General features: G+C 38.3%; 1 long non-coding RNA gene across 1 annotated transcript; it reads right to left on the bottom strand.

Moving 5' to 3' along the window:
• Positions 1 to 1,541: 1,541 nt before the first annotated feature.
• On the bottom strand, positions 1,542 to 26,937 carry LOC128851375 (uncharacterized). The gene is made up of 3 exons (XR_008448733.1): positions 26,804 to 26,937; positions 7,191 to 7,363; positions 1,542 to 3,124 (listed from the first exon to the last, which is right to left on the bottom strand). It is a non-coding gene; the product is annotated as an uncharacterized LOC128851375 (long non-coding RNA).
• Between the last annotated feature and the right edge of the window lie 214 nt (positions 26,938 to 27,151).

The following is a 27,151-nucleotide window of genomic DNA, read 5'->3' as shown; positions in this document are numbered from 1 at the left end:
CAATTAATAGCTGAGAACACAAGTTCAAGTGAATGTAAAATGGTCATCATCCTTATAATCTTGTGTTGCATGTTTTTACTGTACCATCTTTGCTGGAAAGTGCAGTCACTTTCAAGATTTTCCAAACATTTAATGTTTCCTAGCGTGCTAATTAGGTCACTTATTCATGGCTTAAAATTCCATTTACATATACCAAAATATATCTTAGTCTTCAAAAATGTTAACTTACAGTATAGCTATTTGCTTTATTTAATTGTTTTTTAATGAATCGTTGCTTTTGGTAAAGGCCTCCACAATGATGCTTACTTCAGAAGGACTAAATTTAGAAAATTCTCATCTTTTTTTACGTAAAAAATAATTTCAGTTAGAAATGACACCTGGCAGACAAAAGTCAGACTCTGATTCTCAAATATCTACTAGAAACCTCCACTTAACATGATGGCATTCCATCTGAAACAAAGGTGAGGAAATCAAATATTATGCTGTTCTTTATTTTTTTGGTAACCAAAACTTGGCCTTGCACTGGTCAATGAATTTATGAAAAAAAGTTTACAGTGATACGCCAGTTCTGTAGCAAAAGGGAACATGTGTCAATGTTAAGCATCAGAAGATCTCAAGTGCAACTGTGACTGATGCCCAGGTTCTGCCTGTACTAAATGGGAAACAGCAGATTTTAGATGGAAAGGAGAATAAAACTTGTTGTATCTATAAAACACTTGGATCTGTCTCCTCTTTATCAATTTTTTTTTTTTTTCTAAATTGTAGAAGGCATAAAAACTTATTTTTCTTTTTAATGATGTGATTATTCTCCCTTTTTATATTGCTGCCCCTGGTAAGGACGTACCAGATGAAAAAAATTTTTTCCAATGACCTCTCCTGTCCTGGAAAAAAAAAACCAAACCAACCAGCTCGTGATTTGTCATCTTGTTTACAAGTTAGCTAAGCTTTTCTTTTAAAAAGGAGAACAGTTCACTCCTTTTATGATTTTATAAATTATGTTTGAAGGCAGTTTTTGTTTCTGTCACTTGGTGCAGCTGTGCAGGGAATATGTTTGAGAATTTGATATACTATTGACATTATCTTATGAAAGCAATGTCAGGTTTTATTTGTGCAGATGATAGCTAAGAGACCCAAGTGACTGTCAGTTATTACTGGGAACATCAAAGAAAATAAGCAGATGGGGATGAAATATACCCAAATATAGGACAAAAAAGTTATGCCAATTTGTCGTACACTATGTCAAGACAGAAGGCATTTAATGGCATTACAGCTTTCCAGACCAGGTGCTTTATTTTAAATTGGCTAGTTTTGTTTAACTGGGGGGAAGAGAGGTGGGGAGAGGGAAGAACAACAAAAAAAAGAACAGTTCTCTTGAGAAATTCTTCATACTATGATAACCAGCATCTCTACAATGTCTACCCTAAAACTCTGAGAAAACAGAACAGCTGTTCCAGGGCACTCCATGATAACTTTATTTATAAAGTGTACAAAATGACTACCTGAAACATCAACATGGTTATTATATGAATGGCATACAAACTAGTAAGTACCTGTGTTTTGGGATAATGACTTAGTCAAACCCATTTTATATCTCGCATGTTCCAGTGGTAGCAACATGTTTAACACTTCAAGGATCTCTCCAAATTCCTCTTGCACTTACTTCTGAGGATAGATATACCCAGATATTATTCAGCTGCATCTTTCAGGAGTTACGGGTAAAGAATGAGGTACATCTCCAGTCTGTAACTGGTCAAGAAAGGGCAGTAGGGTCTGTGGCACTCAGATATTTTCTAGTGAGCAGCTACACCTATAGTCTTACCCTCCTTTGGCTAGGTTTTTTTTACACCTTCTATGGACACAGGAATGAAACATCACACATCTTCAAGCATCACAACATTTCCAGTCAATTTGCATTTAGCGAAGAGGTAATGCAGCAAAATGATGAAGGGGTAGATCAGGGTTTTTGTTTCAGGATCATTTCAGCTGTGAATGACTGATGCACAGAGCAATCCCTCTATATCCTCTGTCATCTGAAAGATGCTTCCTATGGCAACCTGATATCCCTAAGTGATACATATGCCTTGTGAAAAGCCTCAGACCTTGCGGAGAAATCCTCTTTCTAGTATCAGCTATTGAACTAATAAGAAGGAGATGAAGTATGGGAGAGGGGAATAGCAGAATCAAGTCAAGCTGGTAAATACTCAGACAACCATGTTCAATAACTTGTTACAGAGAAGATGAAGTACGTTATCTGCCGAGCACTTATTTTTAACGTTTGTGTCTTCTTCAGTCATTGTATACCGTTAATCACTTTGATCATGTTTTCAAAGAGCATTCTTTTAGGTTTCCTAGTACAAGCTGAGACTTGGTACAGCAGTGTTACTCAAGAAAGCTGATAATACATCAAGGAACAAAGGCTGCCAGAAATAAAATAGTTAGTAAAAGATGCTTATAAATTCAGAGAAGATCACAACTATCTATATTGTTAGTAACTATTGAAGGAAGAGAAGAGTCACAAAATAGAAAGCATTTCTTGGGATCAGGTATTCCAATCTTCTAAGCACTGAACAACACTGTTTCTTGATATGGGGAGGGTATATTTATAAGAAGAAAATAATCTGTTGTCCCACTACCCAAATTCATCAAAGCTTAGGACACTCAGGTTGGCTATGTCTATTGCTACCAAAAAGGTATAGGAGGGATGTTTAGGTCAGTGGTATCAGCTAGGTGAGGGCCATCCTGTCCATTGTCTCTGGTCACTCCATTTTCCTGTGCCCCCAAATATGGTCAGAGTGATAATACTCTCTCCACCACTCTTCCATCTCAGCTCTACCCCTTCTTACAGCCGACATGACTTATGCCTATGGTTTTCAGGTCCTGGAGAAGCAGAATGTCACAGTCTGCTGGGAATCCTGGAGAGAAATCTGCAATCAACTAAATCAGGAACATGTAGTTAGCAGCACTTAAAGAAGATGTTCAATTCAGATCTTCAGGGAGCCTAACACAGTGCTCTTCCAGCAACCATCAGAAGAAAGTTAGTCTTTAGTTTCCAAGGATCAGGTTCTCTGATGAAAATAGATCATAAAATTAGCTTGAAATTCAATCCTCTTCACATGGATAAGTGCTAAATAAGAGAAAAAAATAAGTACAAGAAAACAAAGAAATGGAAAAAATCTATAAACTATAGGGCACATATTCATAAAATCAAAAATTGTTAATGTCAGAATGTGTTAGGGGAGCACCTTGCACTTCTTGACTTTTGCTCTGACATTTTACACTAGGTTGAACACAAAATATTCAAGGTTTTTTTTCTTACCTGACATTGTAAGTGTTTTCAGAAACAAACAAAATACATAATATTTCCACAGCTGGTGCAAATAACCTTTTTTGAACTGTAATATTCTTGGCATTTTTTTTTGGAATTATAAAACCATCTTCAGACTGGATGAAAAATGAGCAGCTCTAAAAGAACAAAGTTTGACAGCTGGAGGCCGTGTTCATGGAACTTTTCAAATATGCAGCAGAATGACAAATTTGCAGAAGCAAAACTAACTAACTACAGCCCAACAATGAACAATGTTTTGTCCTGTACTTTGGCAAATATCACCTCTAAAACTGACTGAAAAATTGCTTCTTGAATAATGCATTTAGAGAACAAATTCAGTTGCTCCTCAGATGTACTAGTTAAAGTTTCTTTTATTATTCAGCCTGCTACTCAAATATTATTGTCAATTGTTACAATAACAATCTTATATATTTTTCAAGTAGTGATCAGTCACTTCTAATTACTACATAAGCTCAAGGTGGGAATTTCCCAAAATCAGATCACTGTCTTCGTTGATTAATTCACATCTATGCAGCAAATGAGATCCTCAGAAGCAAAAAAGAATTAAAAAGTCAGAGGACTAATAAATTTGGTAGACATACGGCAAATTTTAACAAGAAACTCTCCTTAACTAGAACTAAGAGAAATATGAGAAGAAATAGTTTTATTATTTTTAGATAGAACAATTTAGATTGAGTATGTGAAGGTAGAAGGCAGAGATTCATTAAGAAGGTTTAAGAGGCTGTCTGAAGACTTTGTGCATTTTCCTTCTCAGAGGCTTGGAGAAAGGCAAACATGCCCATCTGGACATTTGAGCAGAGAAATTATAGGAGATATGATGTGGAGAAGCATTTACATGAGAATGTGATGTCAAGAGAAAAACAGAAAAGGTTAGTGAAAAGGAAGAAATAAAGAACAAATACAGATGCTGTTTCACACACCAAAAAAAAAAGCTAACAGGAGTCTCACAGCAAAAGCAGAGGGTAATCTTGATTATTTATGAGTTTTTCTTCTCTTTAGACATCAAAAAGAACAATTTGTGATAGCAAAGTTCTTTACAGGACAAGACAGTGAAGTCTCACATAGTCTTTTTGCTAACTTACATGAACTGCAATAATTTTTCCAATAGATTATCTTCTTTTGCACTATAATTCATTTTGAGATGTTGTTACGAACTAGTTTGTTTGAGCTATATCTACCGCAGAAAGAGTTGTGAGGGGTTATAGGAAGACTGTTCCCTCTGTGCATTTGGAAGTGGCAGAAAATGCCACACAAACAAATGAGCAGCTAAGAAAAGCAGAAGTCATACATACAGGAAATGGATTTTTATTGTACATGGAGTCTCCTGCCACATTTGCTTTGTGAGGGCTTAGCTGTACGTGCAGTGTTGTTTCATTTTTGTTGTATCCCTGACCTTACACAGAGTTTGGAATAGAGATTGCAGACAAACGGAGTAGCACTGTTCCTATGGTGCTTTGCTTACAAGCATAATTTCTTTTAATGCAGGTTAGTGTATCTTTTTCCAAACTCCAAAAAATGATCTATTACATCACTATGCCCCTGGTCGGCCAAGATGAGACTTCCTTATGAGACGCTTCAGTCCACCATCTCCAAGGGACATATTTTCCTTTCTTTTATATTTTAGTTTTGCCTACGTACAGCTGTGGCACTTTGGATGCCCAATGCCCTGACCTCAGGAGTTAAAATCCATTGCCACACAGCTCTTGAGTGCCTTTGGGAATATTTGAATGCTTTTTTAGTCCAACCCAATTTTGGCCCACAAAATCAAGAGTAGTCTTGATCTAGAAAGACTCACCAACGCTGTTCATGCCTTGCTGCCTGGCAAGTCCTAGTGAGAGAGAAAAGGCAGAGCAGTGTCCACTGCCTGCCATGCTCTTTTAATGTCTGAGAGTGAGTAGCAGTAACAGGTAAATTGTTAACATGTTTAGGGGCTGAAATCCCGCTTGGCCTTAAGTAGGCTTCTCAAGGAAAAGGATTACAGGTTATCTATGGTCTTTTCTCCCACTATATGCTTTCCATTAGGGTTTGGCAGGATGTGGCCTTTTAATTTTGCAGTACATTAATTTTCCTAGTGGTACACTAGGAGTGAACCATAAATAATACAGAAGGTTTTTGAGGTCAAATGCATTAAAGTGTTTAGATAGGACAGTGGTGAGCAACAAAAACACCAATGGAGTTAATAATGTATTTGATTTATACCAGATTAATTTCACATTCTTTTCCAAAGTGGTATTATGTAAACACATATAGGAAGCCACAAAGAAACTTAAATCTATGAGCAGACTACTGAAGCAGCACAGGTCAAAGTGTTCACAGAGGACCCTACAAGGGTTTGCACGGAAGGTGTAACACACTTCACTAGCCAATTTTTGCTAGTCTTGTTCAGGATAAATGGTATTTGCTCTTGCAAGTGGTCTTACTGAACAAATAACTGTGTGGAATAGCATGCCACTTGTGAGTCCAGTTGTAAGAAACAGTTTGAAAAGGACTGAATATAGCTTGTAAAGGCAGCAATCTTGAAGATAGAAAAGTGCTTGATAGGTGATGAGAAATTTCCACACCTTACGACAGACACATTTCTTCTTTTGTCCTCCTGTATATGTAAAAGCAAAGCAGCATGGCAGAGCTGCTTGTAGCTCTGTTCATTTACTGGGGTTCATGGCTGAAGGTTATTTCCACCATGCTATACAGTTTCTGCAGCACTACAGTGCCAGCTGATCTTTTTTTCTGTTATTTGAGATCTAAGTCATCAGCTATTACTTACTGACTTCCTGAGTTACCGACTGAAGCCTTATTACTAAGACTTACTGACACCCATTAAAGATATAAGAAGCATCTCAACTAGAATGTATTTAAAGTCAGGAAGATTATCCATGTTTGTGCAACTTGAGGTAAACTACCATCAATAGTTTTAAAAGAAGTCAAAGCTCGTAGGTATGTCTGAGTCTAGAAACATGTTTGCTTATAGTCAAAAATACGTGTGATACATGGGAGATGCATAGGGACTACTTTTTAAATCTTTTTTTTAAAAACATTGCCAAAGAACTAGGCTGAAGAAATTTTCTGGATAGCAATCAGATAACAGCTGGGCAGCTGTTACTGGTTAGACCCTGTCCTGAGGTGAATATTTTTTCCTAGACAACAACTCATTAACTCCTGAAGAAAAACAAAAATATTGCTCCAAATTCTTCTTTATAGTAAAAATTAACAATTAAAAAAAGATCTAGATAGTATTTTATAACACTTCAGATGCTTCATATTCCACAGGTATTGAAAACCACATCTGAATTCTAGCTCTCAAAAGCTTAATGAAATAGTATAACAATAGCAGAACAGCATAGCATGTAAAGCAAAAGTAGGATGTTTGTGTTTTGCCTGTGGGGGGAAAAATGGGTCAAGCAGAAGCTGGTAGTTTTAGGTGGGAAGTTTGAATGAAGATGGAGATCTGTAACTAATAGATATCCCCTTACTTCAGCTCTCACTGACAGACTGAAGACAAAGACAGACACCTTCCATGAAAGAAGGCAGTGAAGAGCTGCAGAACACAACCTTGGTCCTATTTCTAACCAATGTAGGCTAAACAGCCTGTGTAACCTACTCCAGGGCTTGTAGTTAAGGGTTCTTGGCTTATGTTCCACTGAAATCATGAATGGCCTCTCATGGACTTCCAAGCTACAGCTGTAAAAACTAATCAGACTACATCTGTTAAATAATCCATGAGCAATTATACACCTGTATTAAAAATATGCTAGACAGTGTGCATGCAGAACCTCAGCTCTTTACTGGATTTATTCTCAGCAGATGTATGGGATGAAAAAAGCACATGAGATGTGATCCAGCTTACTCTTAGTTGATGGAGAGATCCACATTGATTTCAGTGAGGTGCAGGTGAGTCCAACAGTGCATTTTCTGTCTTGCTCATGCAGTGTAATCAGCTGCTGAGGAAAATTATCCTTCACGGCCAGTTTTGATGCCTAGCCTGCACCTTGTCCCCTTTGAAAATTATTCTCATCGTTCCTAATAAAGAAAAAAAAAGTAACTCTGAATCATCTGCATGTCCACCATATGGCTACTGAGAAAAACTTCCACAAAATGTGCCCTAGCATCTTTTGGCAAGGAAGAATAAAAACCTGCTTTGCTGGATAAATTGTTCAAGTATAGGTTACAAGCATGAAAACATGGTCCCGTAAATGTGACCAATGTCAGTAAGTTGCATGCATTCCATCCAAGGCAATAGCAATACTGCCTGGTTTAATTGATGAGAGCAGAGTGGAGTTTTTGCCCCAAGACTGACAAAGTATTCTTATGAGAAAAATGTTTATTTGTGTGGGACCTTTCTTTCTTCTTTTATTTTTTCTCTTTACATTTTTAGAGACTCCTGTGCATGGCTGCCAGATTTCCAGAGGTAAAATGATACATCAAATTCTAAGTGATAGGACAGTAGCAGTTAAATTAAAGCGATTCGCTACATTAATTTTATTTCAATTATATGGAAATACAATCTAGCCTGGAAAATATGTGAAATTGCTCAGGGTCACAGAGTAACCCACTTCATGTGCAAGTTATCAACTTACAAGTTGCAGTAAGTTAAAAATCCCTCTGCTGTACAATCTTTGTGTATATTTCACTCATGATTACTCCATTTTCAGGTTAAAGTAGCACTATAGCACTAGACAAGCCATCCTATAGTTCCACCCAGGAAAAAAAAAAAGGAAAAAAGTTATTTTCCAATTTTTCATGAGATTATTTGTCACTACAGTCTTCTGTCATTGTGTATTTTTGGCTCAGTCATTGTGCTTAAAAGTCAGAATAATAGATTTTTTTTAGTTCAAGAGGAGATTTTCCCAAGGGAATATTTTGCCTTTGTTGTGTAAAATCTATAAAATGCCTGACCAGAACAATACAATCAATAAAACAGGCACTGAAGTAGGGATGGCTAATAATATTTTCTTTTCAGTCTAGGAAGAATAAGAAACAAAATAGCCATACATTTCTACAGTATGCACATTTGTGCTTGTGTCTGTGTGTGGTATTTAATGCTAACAGAAACTGGTTGTTTTGTTCCCTGTAACACAGACTTTGCTCCATTCTTTTTAGAGTTTTGTTTCTTCTCATATTCCACCTCTGGGATCCAGTTGAGCAATTGAACCCCTGCCCATCAGCTTATTGCAGAAGAAGAATGAATGTGTGGATTACTAGGATGCATCACTACATTACCTTTAGTCGCCTCAGGTATTTTTACAATGATGTTTTCTTTATGATCTATAAAACTTGTGACAGAATTTCATAGCTGCAAATGAACTACAAATGAACTTAAGACTGAAAAATTTTGTGAGAATGTCAAGAAAGTTGGAAATAAAAATAGGAAGAATGTGGCAAGATAGGTGCTTTCTGCAGACCTGATTGTCCCAAAGTGGCTACTTTTAGGAGGAAAAGCTGTAAAATATAAAATTATTGATTACAAAATCAGCTCACTCTTTAATGCAAGCCAGCATGCCCTGATATGTTCTAAATATATCTAAAGCTAAATCTATCAATGTGGGGAAATAGAAGCAAAAGGCTTTAATGCAAACACACGAAATGAACTGTGACCTGATGGAACAGTTATGAGTAAGGAGCCTTGTGTTCGGTGTGCAAGGATGCACAGTTATAAACCAGATACTGACAAGATACGCTGGACTTTATGACTGAAACCATGGCAGAAGTCTTTCAAGGTTACAAATAGTAGTTATCCTCCTTGTGTTTGCCACTCAAACCTTTAGAAAGATCTCACCAATGTAGGAAAGGGAGAGACAAATGGGATTTTTCTGTCCAAATACATGTCTTGATATGAGATAATTAAACAAATCCACGCAACCCAGTGAGATAACAAGATGTGACAGAGCTCAGAGAGTCACAGGAACCATTTAAGTGCCAGAAGCCCTGTAATTCAGGCCAGCAAGCATGGTTCGCTTGGTTGCTAAACTACCAGCTTTCAGCTGATTCTTTCAAATTTCTAATAGATTTGCTTATAGCCTAGCCTCCAGCCTCACTTCTTGGTTTCGTGATGTAGTTGAAAATGTATTTGGGGAAAGATGGAAAGACGGTATCTATGTTCAGGGGAGTCAGTGTTAATTCAGATAAGTTTTATAACAAACAGAAATGTTGCGTGACAAAGCTGTAAGCATGATGTTTTGATGGTGCTGGAAGCATTTGATGGATGAGATGCACAAGAAGCAGGCCTTTCAGAGGTGGAAGTAACAAGTCAAATGTCCGTGTTTAGAATCTGCAGACCGACATCTTCTTTTTCAAAGCATCAGCATGAGGAAAAATCCAAATCTGGATTCTTTTCCCAGCATTTGGGATTCTGGGCTTTTTTTTCAGGTCAGCTCTAGCACGCCCTGCAGGAAGTTATTTCACCTCATCGTGAGTTATAGACCCTACCTATAAATTGAATCTAACCATAAAACACAGGAAGAAAAACTTCATGCTGAGAATGACCAAAAGCATTTCTGGTGAAAATTTCTAAAACATGCAGAAATGTAAGAAACATAATTCTCAAATTATCAGATTTAAAAGATGAATTTTTGGCAGTCTCAAATCAAAGGGGGTGGCATTAGCAGAGAGTGTGTGTGTGTGGTGGTGGTGGTGGGGGGGGGCGGGGAAATGACCAAACTTCAAGCACAGCTCAAGAAACTGTTTTCTGGGTATGTCATACCATCTCTGGGAGGTGCCCAAGGGGATTGCCTTTTTTCCTATATTTAGGGAAAATTTGTCTCACTTGTCATACAGATGAAGACATATTAGAGCAGGCTGAATTCAAGTTGACAGTTTATTTTGTGAGTGTTTTCAAAGTCAAGTACTAAACATGATATCCAGAAACCGGGCATTAACAAGCCTGATTTCCATTCCTGGTAGTAAGATGTTTACCTCCAAGATCTGAGGTCATAAATTAACATTGTAAGTCAGGAAAGAGCCCACAAGGCTTCTGTAGAGAGAAATTCTGCCTTGCTAACCTGCAGAAGTCCCAAGAGGGTGCTGTAAGGGTCCTGGGTGCCTCCCTCCTCCTCCCCAATAGTTTAGCAGGCCTTGCACAAAGGCAATGTCCTGATAGGCGTCAATGAGCACAGAGATAAGAGGGAATCTGGTGGATTTAATGTATTTGTCTTCTCAAAAAGCCTTTAAACACATTTTTTATTAAAGATTATTTTTAAAAAATTTGCCAAGGGAGTGGAAGAAAAAATTTTTATTGTCTGAAGTATATTAACAGGTAGGAAGCAAAAGGTAGGTCTCAAAGGTCGTCTTTCATGATGATGAACTATCAGTGATGGGGTCCCCTAAGGATCAGTTCTGGAAGTGGCTTTATTGAATGACACCATCAGTGACTTGGGAAATAAACTAGCAATGAAATCTCAGAATCTGAGACGGTGCTGAGATCTCACAAGCAATCAAATTCCTTCAAAAAGACTGCAGAATATCCCTCTTCAGTAAATCTTGATTGCATAGGTAAAAAAGTGTCAGATGATCTTCAGTGCAGCCAAATGTAAACCAAAGAGAAAATAATCTAAACTCTGCTTACTTAGGGCTGAAATCAGTATTGGTAGTCACAGTTCAGGCTCTCGGAACTCCCTCAGCATATTGTGTAACAGAAGCAAAAAAACCAAAAAAAATCCTGGACATCTTTATGTCAGTACATGGAAAAAAAGAGGCAATCATTTTGCCACTATATAAAACCTTGAGGCACGCTCTCTCAAGTACTGCAGCCTAAGAAGGACACGAGAGAGAAAGAGAAGGTGCAGAAAGGACAGCTAGATGATCAAGAAAATCAAGCAACTGCCTTACCTAGAGACATCAAAAAGGGTAGGATATAAAACATCTATTAAGAGACAACTACTTTCCATAATCATAACATTCTGTGTTGGTGTGTCTTGTAAGGAGTGTAAAACATGAAATAAATGCCTTAGGAGTGTTAGAACCCAAGTAGCAGCACCCTTTAATGACATCAGAACCTTTACTATCACCTTCAAAAGGGGAATTAGTGTTTTTTATCAAAATTTTACCTGCAAGTTTAATGAAACTATCCAAACAAGAAAGTGTCTATCCTACATTTCTCCCTTCTTGCAATAATTAGAATATGCTACTTTAAAATCTGAGAGAGTTCCCATGTTTTATACCCTGGTATCTCACTTTGCCAGCAGAAGAACAAGCAGGCAATTTTATTAAAAGTAAAGAAATTAAGAAAATACTATTCTGTGTAGATACATAAAATGTATGAGTAAGTATGGAGTCTTCCAGAGCTAATATTTCAAGTTAGATTCCTAACTGCAGTAATCAAACTGATGCTACAACAGCATAAACAGACATGAGTCATTGGAGAAGACAAAATGATTGCTGTGACCATGAGAAAAAAAGCCAGTGTCCAGGCACAGAGAAATTGTCGCTTTTTGGAATGACAGCTGGCAACTTTGGTTGTTTCCCTTTTTTCTCCATCCAAATCGTCTATCATTTTGGGGGTTATATTTTGTTAGGAATTGCAGCCAAGGGAGATAGTCAACATTTGGTGCAATTATTCTAGACAGTGGATTCACTGCCATCAAAAGAAAAGACAGAAAAAATAATGCTTTAACCACTGGCTCTTATAGTAACCTTCACGAATTACACCTAGTAAATGTCAGAGACAAATTCTCAGTAATGATATGGAAAATTATTTTGAAATATAGAATGGAAACTCTTTTCCTGACAGACCTGATGATCATCAATAATTAATGCTTCTTGTCATTGGAGGAGAAAATTCAGTTTTACGCCTGTGCAAAAGAAACAGGTCAGATTCATGGTAGAACAAAGAGTTAGGGTTGTTGCAACATGCATCCGTGTTTGCAACCATTTAGGGCTAATATCATCATAGAGGTGGCTGCAGGACATTAGAAGAGACTTTTGAAGCAAAGGTGGAGTTAGCTTAAAAAGAAATACAAGAGAGGAGTGGAAAGGGGTGGTGGAGGGGGAGAAACCTTGCGGCAGCAGCAGTCCCATGACAGATGAGTCTCCTCATTGAGATCATGTCCAGATGGGGGTTGGTAGCATGGGTCAGCACACAGGACCCTCCTCCCCAGGGTGCCTGGGGCCATAGGGATTTTCTCCACAGCCCCTGCATTCATTGGCAGTGTGGGGAGCCTCAGGGACACATATGGGGCTGGAAAGCCCTCAGCAGCCATGGGAGAGAGAGAGAGGAGAGAAATGGAGTAGCCTGCCCTCCCCAAACAGAGGATGGGAGCTGCCACATACATCTGCAGTGGGTTCAGGTGTGTGCAGGTGTGCTGTGTCCCCACAACAGTGTGAGAACATGTGAATGTGTGGAATTAGAGAGTTTTGTTACTAGTCCTAAAAAGGTGTTTCAAAAGTTATAGGTGTTTATTAACATTTCATAAACTGCAGTTCACTAATTGCCGGTTAATTACGTGCAGTTAATAAACTGATAAATCACCTCAATCCTGATTTGGTTAAACCGTGTGCTCTGAGCGTATTTTTCCCCATGACAAACCTTTGCTGAAGAGCATAGGCAAACCATTTAACTGGTTTGGATCAGTAAAGATTTTTTTAGTGAAATTAAGCACCTGCTAACTTCTGGGTAAGTAATCTGGAAAAAAAACCACAAGTCCACAGGGTAGAAGGGCAAGGCAGGAGGGAATAAGGGGTCAATCTTGACTTCCTTCTGGTCACAGTCATGGGAAAAATTGATTAAAGTAGCTGTGAAAATCATAATCCCAGTCCTTGGGAGAAAGACCAGAAAGGACTAATACCTTATGATGGGGGGGAAATTGTATTTTGAATTAGCTAAAATGATAAGCAGTCTTAGAAAACTCGCTGTTTGTGCTCGGTGTAGTTATTTGTGTTGCAATTAGTGACTGTAGTCTCAGAGGGGAGGGAGGTAATTATAAAAGAGGAGGGTGAAATTTGGCATCTGAAGGGATGTTTGGCTGGTTTTATAGAAAGGCGAACATATTTACAAGCAGCTGGCGAGTGCATTAAGGCTGGGAAAGCCGGGCAGGCTGAGAGTCCAGCACAGGAGAGAAAAGTGGAAATAGGCACATGCGAACAGGTCCAGGAAGTCTGAATTTCTGTTGAGTTCAACCAAGGGTGATGATGAAGAGTGTAGTATGGCACCTATCCAGATACAAACAGTAGCCCGGGAACTGTAAGGTCCATATCAAGGGGTGCTTGAAAGTCTTCACGCAGCCTCCATGGAAATAATTATTATAGTGACCCTTGCAAGGAGAGAAGAGGAAGACACTTTTTTGTTTGCATCTTTATCAGTGTGAAGGAGAGTCTAAGAGCATCTCCTTAATCTTCCCCTGGAGCATACACATAGCTGAACCACCTCACAGCACAGCTGAATGGAGCAATGCAACCATCTTTGTATGACTAAGTCTGAAGCTAAAGAAACCAGCAGCAGCACCACAGTCTCCCGTATCAAAGCTGGAACTGTTAAAATGAGATTACTTTCCGTAAGTTACAGGTTTGGTGCAGCAGTCATGCAAGGGATGTGCAAGATCTATGAACACCATGGGATTCAACACCAAGAATAAATCAGGAATAATTTGGCAAGGTAGGAGGACAAATCACTAATGACTAAATAAACACTTCTAGGGACATACAGTTTAGTAACAGTAGGTTTGGTTTGATTCAGGAAGTAAGTTGATTGGATCAACACAACAAAACTTTGGTCTAATTTAAGGTATATTGTGATCTAGAAACAGTGATTAGCAAGACCCATACAATAAAAAACCTTGCTGTCACCATTGTGGGGAAGAGAAAGAAGTGAGTTATGTATATACATAGGTAGTCAGAACAAATATGTTATTCAAATGAAGTTTACCACCACCAAGGTAAGAATGACGTTATACCTTAATGTAAAAATCAAAAATTGGTTCATTTTTAGGAATATTGAAGAGCTGGGGGGGCCTATGAAGGGCAAGAGAGCTGTCAAGTACTCTCAGTGTTTCAGAAGACCTCAGTGTAGAAAGCCAGATGGGAAATCTTCAGGCCCAGGTCCAAGAGTCAATAACATTTATAGGCAAAAGGCACCAAGTGGAGTTGTCATGCTAGGAGGTGTGCAAGGCATAAAATTAGAATTTGGATTGGAACAAAAATTGTTTGATGCCATCCGCAGTTTTTGATTTGGAAGAAGCAGTACGTGATTCCTTAAAGAACTTATCACACTATATAATACAGGAACAACTCAGTATGGAAATGCTAGTGTTTATGTCTCAAGTACAGACAGGGCAGGGGCAGGAGGCAGTGGACTGATTGCCAGGGAAAAGCAAGTCACCCGCCTTGTCTGAAGTTATGAAACAAGGTGGGTGTCAGCTGCAGGATGGGTCTGGAAAACAAGATGTGCAGGAAAAAGGCAGTTATATCTCAAAAAATGTTGGTTAAAACCACTCTTACCACAGAATAAAATTATTTGGCTCATAGTGACCTTAAGGCTATGATTGTGCATTGTGTGTAGTACAGGTTGATATAATTAGTTTAAGAAAATGTGAGATGTATGGGAGTAGAGTGGCAGTGTACATGCACAATGTTAAAATTAATTTGTTTAAACTATGTGAACAGGGCAATTTTCCCCACTGACATTCATCCACTCCAGTTCTGAGAGATGTTTTGATTTTTCTATCAGAGGTACTTTTTAAAAAAATTCTGTCCATGTATAATGCCAGCCACTATCGTAGCAAAACTGAGAAAAAAAGAAAGAAAAAAAAAAAAAAGACAAGACAGGAACACAGCACAGTCTCATGCAGATCTGGCATGAAGCACACTAACATTTCTTCACTTCAGACCTCTGGTCCACTTTCTGACCCAACCAAGGAAATTAGGTTAATTTTGAGTATGCAGCCCTCGTCCAATGCCTGCCACATACTGCAGATACATGCACATGTGTGTGCCTTCACACACTCAATCCAAGCAGAAAATTCGTTCCCTTTGGAAATAATGAGTGACACTTCCAAGAGCCCAGATGCAGAGAAAATGCCTGCATGGGTTTTCTTCCAGGTTATGAAAAAACAATTTCTTTTCCTGGGAAGTATCTTTTGTTGGAGCTACATGATCTTTAAGGTCCCTTCCAAACTAAACTATTCTATGATTCTATTCTATGATTCTATTATTTTATCCATCATTGTCCCTCATGATGGTAGTAAGGGTACAGAAAAGTGAGTTTTGACCTCGGGTTTCACTTTTGTTCCCAGGCCTCATGATTAGTTAGTCTGAAGTCAGACTGTTGCATAAATAAAGGATGTAAAGTTCTTGCCCTGTACATCTAAGTTTATCCTAGCTGTAATGAGATGAAAATGCATTCTTGGCTTATGTATTTTATTTATGTTGCATTGCTTTTTATCTCTCATGAAGTCCTACCTTACCAGGGGGACAATTAGTGATGCCTTTAAGGTGTGTGATGAAAAAAAGTTCTATTATTTTCAAGGGTATTATTGGATAGAAATCATGAACTAAAAAACACCATGAAGAACAAGAGAACATTCTAGTTAATTAACCAATAAAATGCAAAAAAAAATCCCCTTTCTCGTTATGTCGAGGTCAACTGAAATAACTGCCGTGAATCTAGGTTTAAAAATAGATTTTCAGTACAAGATCCTTGTCCACTACTTCCTTAAAATAGTTTTTCTTGTACAGAAGGCAGTTTGCCCTCAGTTTTGGAGTTTCTTTAACTGCATAAAATTGAACCTTATCTTATCAAACTTTTTCTATCTGCTACTGGTAGACTATCAAAATCCTGGCTTTTAGACTTGGCAGGGCAAGCACTTGAGTGAGTAGTTTATCCAGGGATGGAAACCTGATAGATGTGGATATAGAAGTGGATTCATCATTACTGTAGATCTCCAAAACATTAGTTACAAAAAGATAGAACAGCATATTTTTAAGTGTCAAAACCTGCAAAGAAAATGTATTTTTTCAAATGCTTGAAACCTAAATGTGGTTCAGATTTCAAGCCTTGAATATGTAGCCTTGTACTAAAATTATTCCAAATCTAGGGCTCAGCCTGTGTTCACTGCCCCAAGCCAGTGAAGTTTTCACATTAAAACATGGAAGAAACACTGCCAAATGGCAGTTGAAGGTCTGGATGCTCACATTGAATAATCAGGAATAAATACTCAATAGCAAGTGAAAGGTGCAAGCTATTTTGTTTTACCTAATTTCCTTTTATGTTCACTTAGCTCTAGATTATAACATATAAGGCAAGTATAGTTTAGGCACTCTATTAAAAAAAAAATTGTAAAATGTACCTTTGGCCAGCTTTCAGAATTTATAACAGACATTTGAATAAAGTGTCTTTTCTTTTCATCTAACAGGATTTTGCATGGCATTTTATGTTTCTAATCATAACTTTACAATATATTTTTTCCCTTATGCATAAATCTCAGATTTTGATTTTTTTATTATGTATGTCTAAATGGTCGTAAATAATTTTAACTTTCTGTTGAAATCTCATAAAACCTACCGATCCAATTTCTGTGATGGTTCAAACAGACAAAAAAATCATTGATTCATGTGAAGCTGTGCCAATTTATTTCAGGAGAGAATTTGGCCAGGAGGAAATTAATCCAGTTTCTTTTCTATGTAATTTTTCTGAATGATTAGAATAAAGGAGGAAAAAAACACCCCAATTTTATTAATCAAATATCAAAGACTGACTGTCAGTTCTAATTAAGACAACAAATTGTTTCAGTTGAATAAAGCAGAATTAGTCCCTGAATGGAGCTTTGTACTTGCACTGTTCTGTGCTGTAGGTGTTCCTTTGGTCTTACTCCACCTGTACATAGACCAAATGATCTTTGAACCACCTATGTTTCTACAACACAGTCTGTGCAGTCTCTCTTCATGTTCAATCCTTATGAAAAGGTTTTAAAAATAACTGTGTAGATGTGCTTAATAGATCACTCTCCTCACTTGTGCTTTTACATTTGCCTCTCTATATCTTTTGATTCTCTACTTCTCTCTGTCTTTTCCATTCCAGGCATTGCAACTTGTTCTGGCTACTGCAGGCCACACAGGGATCAGAGCTATCTCCCTGACATGGTTCTTACCTCCCTTGGCTGCTGTGCCAATCATGGGATGCTTCTGGTGCTAGTTCCAAGGCTAAAACCTGTTAGTGTTCATCTGGAAGTGGCAGCTGGATCAGTGAAAAGATGCGCAGAATGTACCATAATATGAAATACCCATTAGCAAACAAGGAAGCATTATAGAATCATAGAATCAAAGAATGGTTTGGATTGGAAGGGACCTTAAAGATCATCTAGTTCCAACTCCCCTGCCATGGGCAGGGACACCTCCCACTAAATCAGGCAGCTCAAGGCCCCTTCCAGCCCAGACTTGAAAGCTTCCAGGGATGGGGCATTCACAACTTTCTTGGGTAATTTGTTCCAGTGCCTCATCATCCTCATGGTGAAGAATGTCTTCCTCACATCTAATCTAAATCTTCCCCTTTCCAATTTAAAGCCATTTCCTCCTTGTCCTATCACTACGTGGCCTTGTAAAAACTCCCTCCCCAGCTTTCTTGTAGCCTCCCTCAGGTACTGGGAGGCTGCTATAAGACCTCCCTGGAGCCTTCTTCTACTCCAGGCCGAACAACCCCAACTCTCACAGCCTGTCTTCATACGGAAGGTGCTCCAGCCCTCTGATCATCTTTGTAGCGTTCCTCTGGAGCTGTTCCAATAGTTCCATATCCCTTTTATGTTGGGGTTTCCAGAACTGGATACAGTACTCCAGGTTGGGTGTCATGAGAATGCAGCAGAGGGCGACAATGATACAGCCCTGGATACAGCTGGCCTTCAGGGATACAAGCGTGTATTGCCAGCTCCTGTCAAGCTTCTCACAAATCAGCCCTCTCAAGTTGTCTCTGCATGGCTGCTCTCAATCTTCCCCCAGCCTATACTGAAACCGTGGACTGCCCCAATCCAGATGTAGGACTTTGCACTTGGCCTTGTTGAACCTCAAGAGGTACACACAGGCCCAATTTTCCAACTTGTCCAGGTCCCTTTGGATAACATCCCATCCTTACAGTGTGGCAACTTCACTCAGCTTGTTGTCATCTGCAAACTTGCTGAGGGTGCACTCAATCTCACTATCTATATCATTGATGAAGATATTAAACAGCACTGGTCCCAGTACCTGGGGACCTGAGGGACACTAATTGTCACTGATCTCCATCTGGACATTGAGACATTGTCCAGTACTACTTTCTGAATGTGACCATCCAACCAATTCCTTATCCACTGAACAGTCCACCCATCAAATCCATATCTCTCTAATTTAGAGAGAAGGATGTTGAGGATGTTGTGGGGGACTATGTCAAAGGCTTTACAGAATTCCAGATAGATCATATCCATTGCTTTTTCCATGTCCACTGGTGTGGTCACCTCATCATAGAAAGCCACTAGGTTGGTCAGGCAGGACTTGCCCTTGGTGAAGCCATGCTGGCTGTCTTGAATCACCTCCTTGTCCTCCATGTGCTTTATCATAGCTTCTAGGAGGATCTGTAGCATGATCTTCCCAGGCACAGAGGTGAGGCTGACAGATCCATAGTTCTCAGGGTCATCTTTTCTATCCTTTTTAAAAATGGGCACAATGTTGCCCTTGTTCCAGTCACCAGGGACTTCTGACTGCCATGACTTTTCAAATAGCATGGAGAGTGACCTGGCAACCACATTAGCCAATTCCCTCAAGGCTCTGGGATACGTCCCATAAGGTCCCACAGACTTATATACGTTCAGGGTCCTCAGATGGTCACAAATCTGATCCTCCCTTGCAATGGGAGGGGCTACATCCCTCTGGTCCCCATCTTGTACTGTTATCTAATATATCTGTAAGAAGAAAACTAACTAAATGCTGAAATCACAAACAGAACAGCATGTCAGGCCTTTTACATTATGTAATTTCTTGGGTATTATTAACATGAATACTTTTGCTCTCACAACCCTGGCCCCTCTTTGGGATAGTTGCCAGTTTGCTTTTTTGATATATTGATGTACTGTGGGGTGAGGGAGCATGGAAAACGGCCTAGATTTGGAGTAGACTAGGATGTTTTGTCAACTGTGCATCGTTTCCTCCAGCGATACCTGAATCCCAACCAGTTGTAGCTACCTTTACATTTGGATTAATTAAGTAGTTTATTTTCCATCTACTTGCTAAAGCAACTTCCAAGTTATGTGTGGAAGCACTTGTCTGTCCTCTATTCACTGTCAGAATAATTTACAGTCAAGTGTAGGAAAGTCTTTTCCGAGAACCATAAAAAAGCCCAAATCCACAACTCCCTTAACTTGCCCCTAATCTGGAATTATCACTGTAACAATCTACGACTTTTCAATAACTGCTCCAAACACGGAGCTAAAATTAGTTTGCCTTATAATGTGTCACAAAACCCAGCTATGTCTGTCCTTCGTTCACTAAGGCATAGAAATATTTCCCCAGAAGACAAGAATGCAGAGCTGATCAACTGCTTATCCCACTGAAAAATAGCCCAACATCTGTTTCATTCTAAGGACACTGATATTTGCATTTGAAATTACAGTTAAATGGAAAGTGTGCTATTTTCTGGCATAAAACCTAGTTTTAAAGATGCTGCAATTCAATGTGCATTCTTTTTCTGGATTCTAATTGTGCTTATAAATTATCTTCCTCCTTTGTACAAAATTGCGAAACTTTTTACAGTATTTGAGTGGTAGCATGTCTCATAATGAGCTGTCAGAAGAACAGATAGTTTCTGTTTTTCTGACATTCTTTCTAGAATAATTGCACGTTTTAACTTTTTGTCTGTCAGTTTCCTGGTTGTTTGACCATGCACCAAGGTAGAAGGAACATGAAAAGGATTGTATGCCAAGAATGGGACCTCTGCCCTGACTAATAGCAGGAAATCAAAGACTTTCTTCTCCTGCAAGCTTTTTCAAAAACCTGTGTGTTGAATAGCTATTCTCTTGATTGGCATAAGGATGAAATTGGAAATGAATGCAAGTGGAAGCCTTTATCTTTTCTGAAATATTTGTAGCATTTCAGCACTTATAAGGTGGATGCAATAAATGTGCATCATGTTCTATGACACTATGTTCCTTTGTTGAAAACCTGCTGACCGATCATTTCCTTGATTATTGCCTAATTCTGCCATCTGTGAGAAACAGTGAATATTAAGAATCTAAGTTTTAACTAATTTTTAAGTTTTCTCCTATACCGTATTAGAATTGATGCTCCTCAGTGTCCTTCTAAGTTGTTAGAATGTAAAACTGCCAATAATAGAGTAACCTAAAATATTCAGGTAACCCAGTGTTCTACATCTGACCAAAACATGTCTAGGTTAGAGCAAAGGACACCAGATCTGTATACAGAAGGCTGAAACAGTGGATGCATTTCTGACTGAAAAATTCACCATGGAAAACTATGATGTCTTTTCAGTTACCCATGGAAAAATACTTGTTCTATGGTTTAGGTCCTGAGGGCTGCAACAATAAGTGATGTGATTTGTGCTTCTTAATCTCATGGAGACAAAAGAGTTCTTTATGGAGATTTTTCTCTCCACTGCTGTCAGTGGTCATGACAAACTGTGATTAAAAAGTGTTCTTTAACTGCAATAACACTTACCTTAGGGCTTTACTTACATGTGAGATTTTTCCAGTGAGATGGAAAGGGATACAACAACAACAAAAAAGAGCCTTAGTGCGTTAAATAAAGTTTCTCAGTAATGGCCATTCTTTTAATGAGAAAGTGACATACTATTACTTCTGCAGTGGCATTTCTGTGTTTGCTTAGTTAATGGACTGACTTTTGTAGAGCTAAAATAATTTACATGGGATGAGGATTGCAGAGATGGTATACCTATTTTCGTACGTGAAGAACTCCTTTATATTTCTCTACAACTATTTCTTCACATGCTGTTAAAGGAAGCGCTACCTTCTCCTAAACTCTGAGTAGGAAAGAACAGTTGGTGTCTTGTCTCCCATTATTGGTGGGTACAATTAATTAGAATTTTTATTTCACCCTCTTCCTGTTCTCTTTTCAGTCTCCTTGTATGTGTTTTTGCATCTTCATGTTATTTTTTTTTTTTTTTTACAGATCATCCTAAATGCACAGATAATCCAATAATACCTAGGCTTTGTATTCTTGAACTGAAAGCGTGTTCTAAACCCTGCAGCTAGAGATAAAACATGTTTCTCATCACTTTTCTGTCCAGAGAGAGTGCATAGGCAGGCTGTAGCATGCATATAACTGAGATTCTTTGCATTTGACCTTAGGTGATGTGAATCAGTATTTATCTTCTACAGAAGTCAAGGGAGGTCAGAGTACTTTTCACTAGGTAGGAGTGATTAATGATATTGCAATTAAATTGTCCATACTTGTAATGCTAGACGAAATTTTCACATACGGACATCTATAGTTTTCCACTGAACAAACACTGTGAGAGCAAAATCAGGGTCTGACCCTTTTCATAAGATTTATATTTTAACTCACCCTTTCTACTGCTCTGGCAGCATGAAAAAGGTTTGTTGTCTGTGCCCTTCAATCCTCTCCCAGCATGTTGCTCTTACATGACCAGGTTACCCTGCATTTAGCCCTTGACACACCTGTGTTTAACCTGTGTTTTGCGCACCAACAGCCACAAACTGTTACGGTAATGGAATACACATGTGATCAGATTCTCACATGCTCATGACAGGTATGTCGTAGGACTGTAAAGTGGTCATTATTACTGAAGCATCCTTACTTAGATCTTATTTCATCTGGGAAACAGCCTGAGCTTTACATTAGTGATCTTGGACAAGTGTTAAATAGAGAATTATGATTGATGGGACTAACATGGATGAAATAATTTTTTAATTAAATAATCATCTAATTTAATTAAATAATCATGCATTAATATTTGACACTTTTGTTATCCTCTTTGTCCTATTTATGGTGAGTGCTTTGGACAATTGAATTAAGTTTGATATGTATTTAACTCACATCAGGAGTACAGATGGATAAAAAACGTTTAAATGCCATAGTGAATTTTGCTAATATTTCTACTCTTGACTGATCACAGCTACTACTGTATTGCTTTATTTATGATAACTTAAATGTAAAAACCTTAATCTATCAGCTGCTGAGAAATGTTTCATTTAACCTTTCACATTATTTTGAGTGGATACGTCAGCCAAATAGTTTATTTCTTTTCCTTTATCACATGTGACTTTAACCTGTTAATCGGCTCCTATATATACTTCCTGAAGGAGGAAGAATTGACCTTTCAATGTAATATGATTTTATCATTCTGCATCCTTTGACAGAACTGTAATACAGTGATTCATCTTCCTCTGATGTTGCCAGGGAGCTTGGTACCTTTTCTTGTAATAATAGGAAACATGTAATCACAAAGGAATGATAAGTGAAAATCTCTTCCATGGAGAAGTGAAGAAGACATTATCTCCCTTACTGAGGCCCGGATTTCATGTGCTCACAGTCTTCTGGTCCTGCAGGGACTCCTTCAGAGATATTTGTTTATGTAGCACAACACAATATTTTTTGAAGGATTTGAGAGATGTATTTCATTCCAAAAATTATTCTTTCCAGTGAAGAAGTAAAATAGGGTAAATTATCATTATATGGTCAATCCATTCAATAAAAGTGCCTGGCAGCCTTTCGTCTTAGTCTTTGTAGACAGGAGGAATCAACTTGGTCTGAGATGTCTTACTCTGAGGAAGCCTATTCCTTTCTAATTACTGCACAGGTAGCCTTGTCTCCTAGCTTAAATACCTTAATCAGCTTAATTTCATTCAGTTTGGATCTCTTAAGTAATGCTTCTGATGTGGGATATGTTTCTTTTAGATGGCTGAACTGCATCAGAGTTCAGACTCTGTTGACAACAGTGGGGTGCAACGATGTTCTTAATCAAAATGAATCAATTAAGTGAAGAACACCCCTATACTAAATGACACAAAGATGTGTGAATATCTTCTGTCAGGTCATATTTTCCTCACTGACATGCTAGCGTAGCCATATTTCTATACAGGGTTCCAAATAAATTATGCTTTTGTTGGAAGATCTGCATCACACGCCTTCACACTATGAAGTGAAGGAGAAGAAAACACTGTATGCATTAATCATTGTCCTGCTCTCCATCACTTTCTCAATTTTCTTCCTTCAGAATATATCTTATTTTTAATTTTGTTATGATTGCAGTCTGGAAGGTAGAAGTGTATTCTTTACATTTAAGAGTTAAATTATTAATTTTTAATAAGTTTATGCTTTGAGTCCTTTGCTTATCTAAATACATGGTAGTGGCTTTACAGATTATTCCTGCATCTCCTGCTTCTAGCTGGACTAATAACATTTTAAAGAGTAGCTCACTTTACTAGACCTTGTTTAAATAGAGCAGGTACCTCAATTTATTTTGGCTGCCACATAGTTCCACAGGGAACTATGGCAATACTTGGGTTTCGCAAATCTTAGATTGGTGCTGACTCCCTTCTTGTATCATATTTATTCCTTTAATCTATTGATGGCGACCATTGCATTACAATAAAAGTTTACTGTTGGCCCAACTGTTGCAATTTTCTTGTTTTCCTGTAGCAACATAACTATTTTAAAAACAAGGAGCCCAAAAAAACTGAATAGAACACTGAGAGGTTTTGTTTTGCATATAGGGGTGGTTTGCACAGTTCCACCAGTCCTTAGAGAAACTTCTCATCCAAGATATCAGCTAGAAATGCAGATATTGCTTCCTAAGCAGGAAACTAACATATGTATAAAATTTTTGGCTGTGTTAAAGAACCAACTTACTTTTAGAGCTGTTGATACTACTGAACAGGTCTGCATCATGTAGATTTACCAAGGCCTGCTGAGTAAATTTGGCAAGAGTTCCTTTGGGGGACAGATCAACTAGGCTAGCCAGATGCTTGCCTTGCATTTGCTTGCCTTACTGAGACTTTCTAGTGCCTGTTGCACCAGTACTGCCAGAGGGAAAGAGAGCAGTAGGAAGCAAAGGATCTCCCCTGGGAAGAGTGGACATACTGCAAGTTCAGGAATGGTTGGAAAGGACTGGGCAACGATTACTCACAGCCTGGAAGGTGCCATTTGAATTAGCTCTTCAGCATGCTTACTCTGTCGAACACAAATGCAGAGAAAATTTAACTGTCGTTCCATTATGTGGCTCTACTGGAAACAAACTTGATCAGGCTTAACCTCTAACTCACTTCTGCTGCTTTAAGGATTTCAATATCCAGAAACCCATTTCTTTAAAGTAATTAATAGAATTTCATTGAGTGATTGGATAAATAACCAAATAGTAACTAATATTTTAATCCAAATGATTTTTTAATTAATCTCTTCAATTCCCAGGAGGTTGGAATTATGACAAGTCTAAGATGCTGCCCCGCTACCTGAATTAATTCTATTTAATAAAACAGGGAAAAAAAGGAGATAAGCTCAGGGTTTATCATAGCTTCTAATAAACTTCCCAGCAGGTAGTATCTTTCCAAATCACCCAGTACCTGCAGCAAAATAACTTCCAAGAGAGATGTTTCTAGATGTTCCTAGAAAACTGTTGGACTGACTAGGAAGAAAAAAGAAAAAAAAAAAAAAAACAAAAGAACAAAAAAACCCAAAACAATTCAAGGGTTTGCCAGAAGCCCTGCTGAGCTGTTAATAATGAAGAAGAAGCCGGTGTGTTCCAAATATAAAGGAACACATCACAGCTTTGCAGAAATGACAGTTGTGAATGAACCACCACTCTCCACAGCTGTGTCAAAACTGCTGTGAAGAAGCTGGAAAGCCTGAAGATTGATATATTTGCTCACACACAATTTTTTTTTGTCAGAGGATTCTTAGGGCAACTCAAGTGGTCTCCATGAGGATAAGATGTTGGAGAAAAATCTGGCGTATATCTTTATGTTCTTCAAATAGGAGCATAAGCTATATCCAAAGGTAACAAAGAAATATGGTGCATCATAATTCTGCCTTGCCAAAGCCACAGCAATGCTTTTCAATTAACATCGAGCCTATTGCATACCACAATGCAGAACTTGCTGACAGGGGCCCTTGGGGTTATCTAATGCTCCTGATACAGCTGCATTTCTTGCATATTTGATAAATCCTTCTGTCCCAATGTTGAAGAAAAAGTAAAAATATTTAGAGAGTAAGCTGTCAGAAGCAAAGAAAAAACAATGGGAAGGTAAAAGAATACAACAAATCAAGCTTGCTTATGAATATCAGCTGTTTGTACCTTAAAGCCAAGGAAGAGAGAATTCTTAGAATATGGATGATATCACATGGAGGAAAATGTATCTGTCAAAGGTCGTTTACCATTAGTGAATACAAAATGGAGCTAGGTGGAGCCAATTCCAGAATTCCAGTGTATCACATTTTTAGATTTAAACAAAACAAACAAAAAAAAGACTAACTGTAAAATAGAAAGAAGAAAACTACGGAATACTTTCTTGAAAGGAATTTGGGTGACCCTGAAAGCAAACTATCTTTATTCTACTGATTTTTGAGAATGGGCCATTTGTTTTAGCCCTTTATGCGAGTTGAGGGAGGGGAAAAGTAGCCTAACAGAAGCTTTTGAAACGATTTGAAGGTCTGTTTCAGCATGTTAATAGACTAGTGAGGGAAGTTATACACAGTTTGGAAAATTATTCTTATGGCACTCATCCTACCCATTGCAGCTGATAGACACTTTAGAACTCTCAGTCTGTGATTCAATTAAATAGAAAACTAGAAGTAAGAAGTTTTTGGCAGAGAAACTAAATTATATCAACTATGTGAATTGCTTGTCAGGAATCTAGCAGCTGTTTTCCTGCAGCCAAGGGAAAACTAAAGCTGTGAGAGTTACAATCTGCTCACCAATTCATCAATTCCATTACACAGGAATAATCTGAAAGTCTCCAACACCCGCTGGAGTGAAAACTCATCCATGCCAAAAAACTTTCTACAGACAGGCTTCAATAATCTGCCCGTAAGATTACACTTGAGGTTCCCTAAAGAGGAAGAGACATGATATTAACAGTGAGCTGATTTGTCTCTTCAAATTATATTCCACTGCTGATGAGCATGGGGAGCAGTGAGGGAAATCCAGACTCATGCAGGAGAACAGTCTGTGCCTTTAGGAGCTGACAGGGAGAAGTGAGAGAGATAAGGGAAAAGCAAGTGCTGAGGTCCTTCTGAAAGCAGGAGTTCCTAACTTTTAAGTTGTGCCGTTAACTCCAGTAATCCACTGGATGCCTGTGAGATAACCACCCAGCCCATTGCTACTGTGAATCACAAAGTCAAAATATGTACAGCAGTGGTAGCAGTGCTCCAAGGGATGGCTCTGCAGATTTGACTTTATAAGCTAGGGCTTATTCTAAATGGGAGCAAAGAACCACTGACTTTTAGCATGGGGTAACTTTTCTATGAAATATAATGAGATAACCTGTACACATATCAAAGCTTCAGAAATGAGTGGCTTACCTTAGTCTCTGGAAGTGGTCTGTGTATCCAGGGCAATTATTCTAGCAACATAAACAAGATTTCTTCAATCAATACCTACTGAATACTAAGCACCTTGAATTCAGCTGACACACACAGAGAAAATTGGCTTCAACAAGTTCAGAAAACCAGTAGTTAAAGATAGGGGTGTATATATATAGATAGATATATAGATATTTTTATGGTTTTCATTACATTTAAGGACTGTACGCAAAGCTCAGATTCATATTTTCCCCTCTTCTTAAAACATACGACATCTGAATATGAGTCATATCCACCAAAGTCTCTCCAATGCTTTCAGCAGTTTAAAGGGATATTTCAGCCACATAA

The sequence above is a fragment of the Cuculus canorus genome, chromosome 2, assembly GCF_017976375.1.
Source record: "Cuculus canorus isolate bCucCan1 chromosome 2, bCucCan1.pri, whole genome shotgun sequence".
NCBI classification, from domain to species: Eukaryota; Metazoa; Chordata; class Aves; order Cuculiformes; family Cuculidae; genus Cuculus; species Cuculus canorus.
Note: the sequence above shows the minus strand (reverse complement) of the source record. Positions and strands in the feature narration are given on the sequence as shown.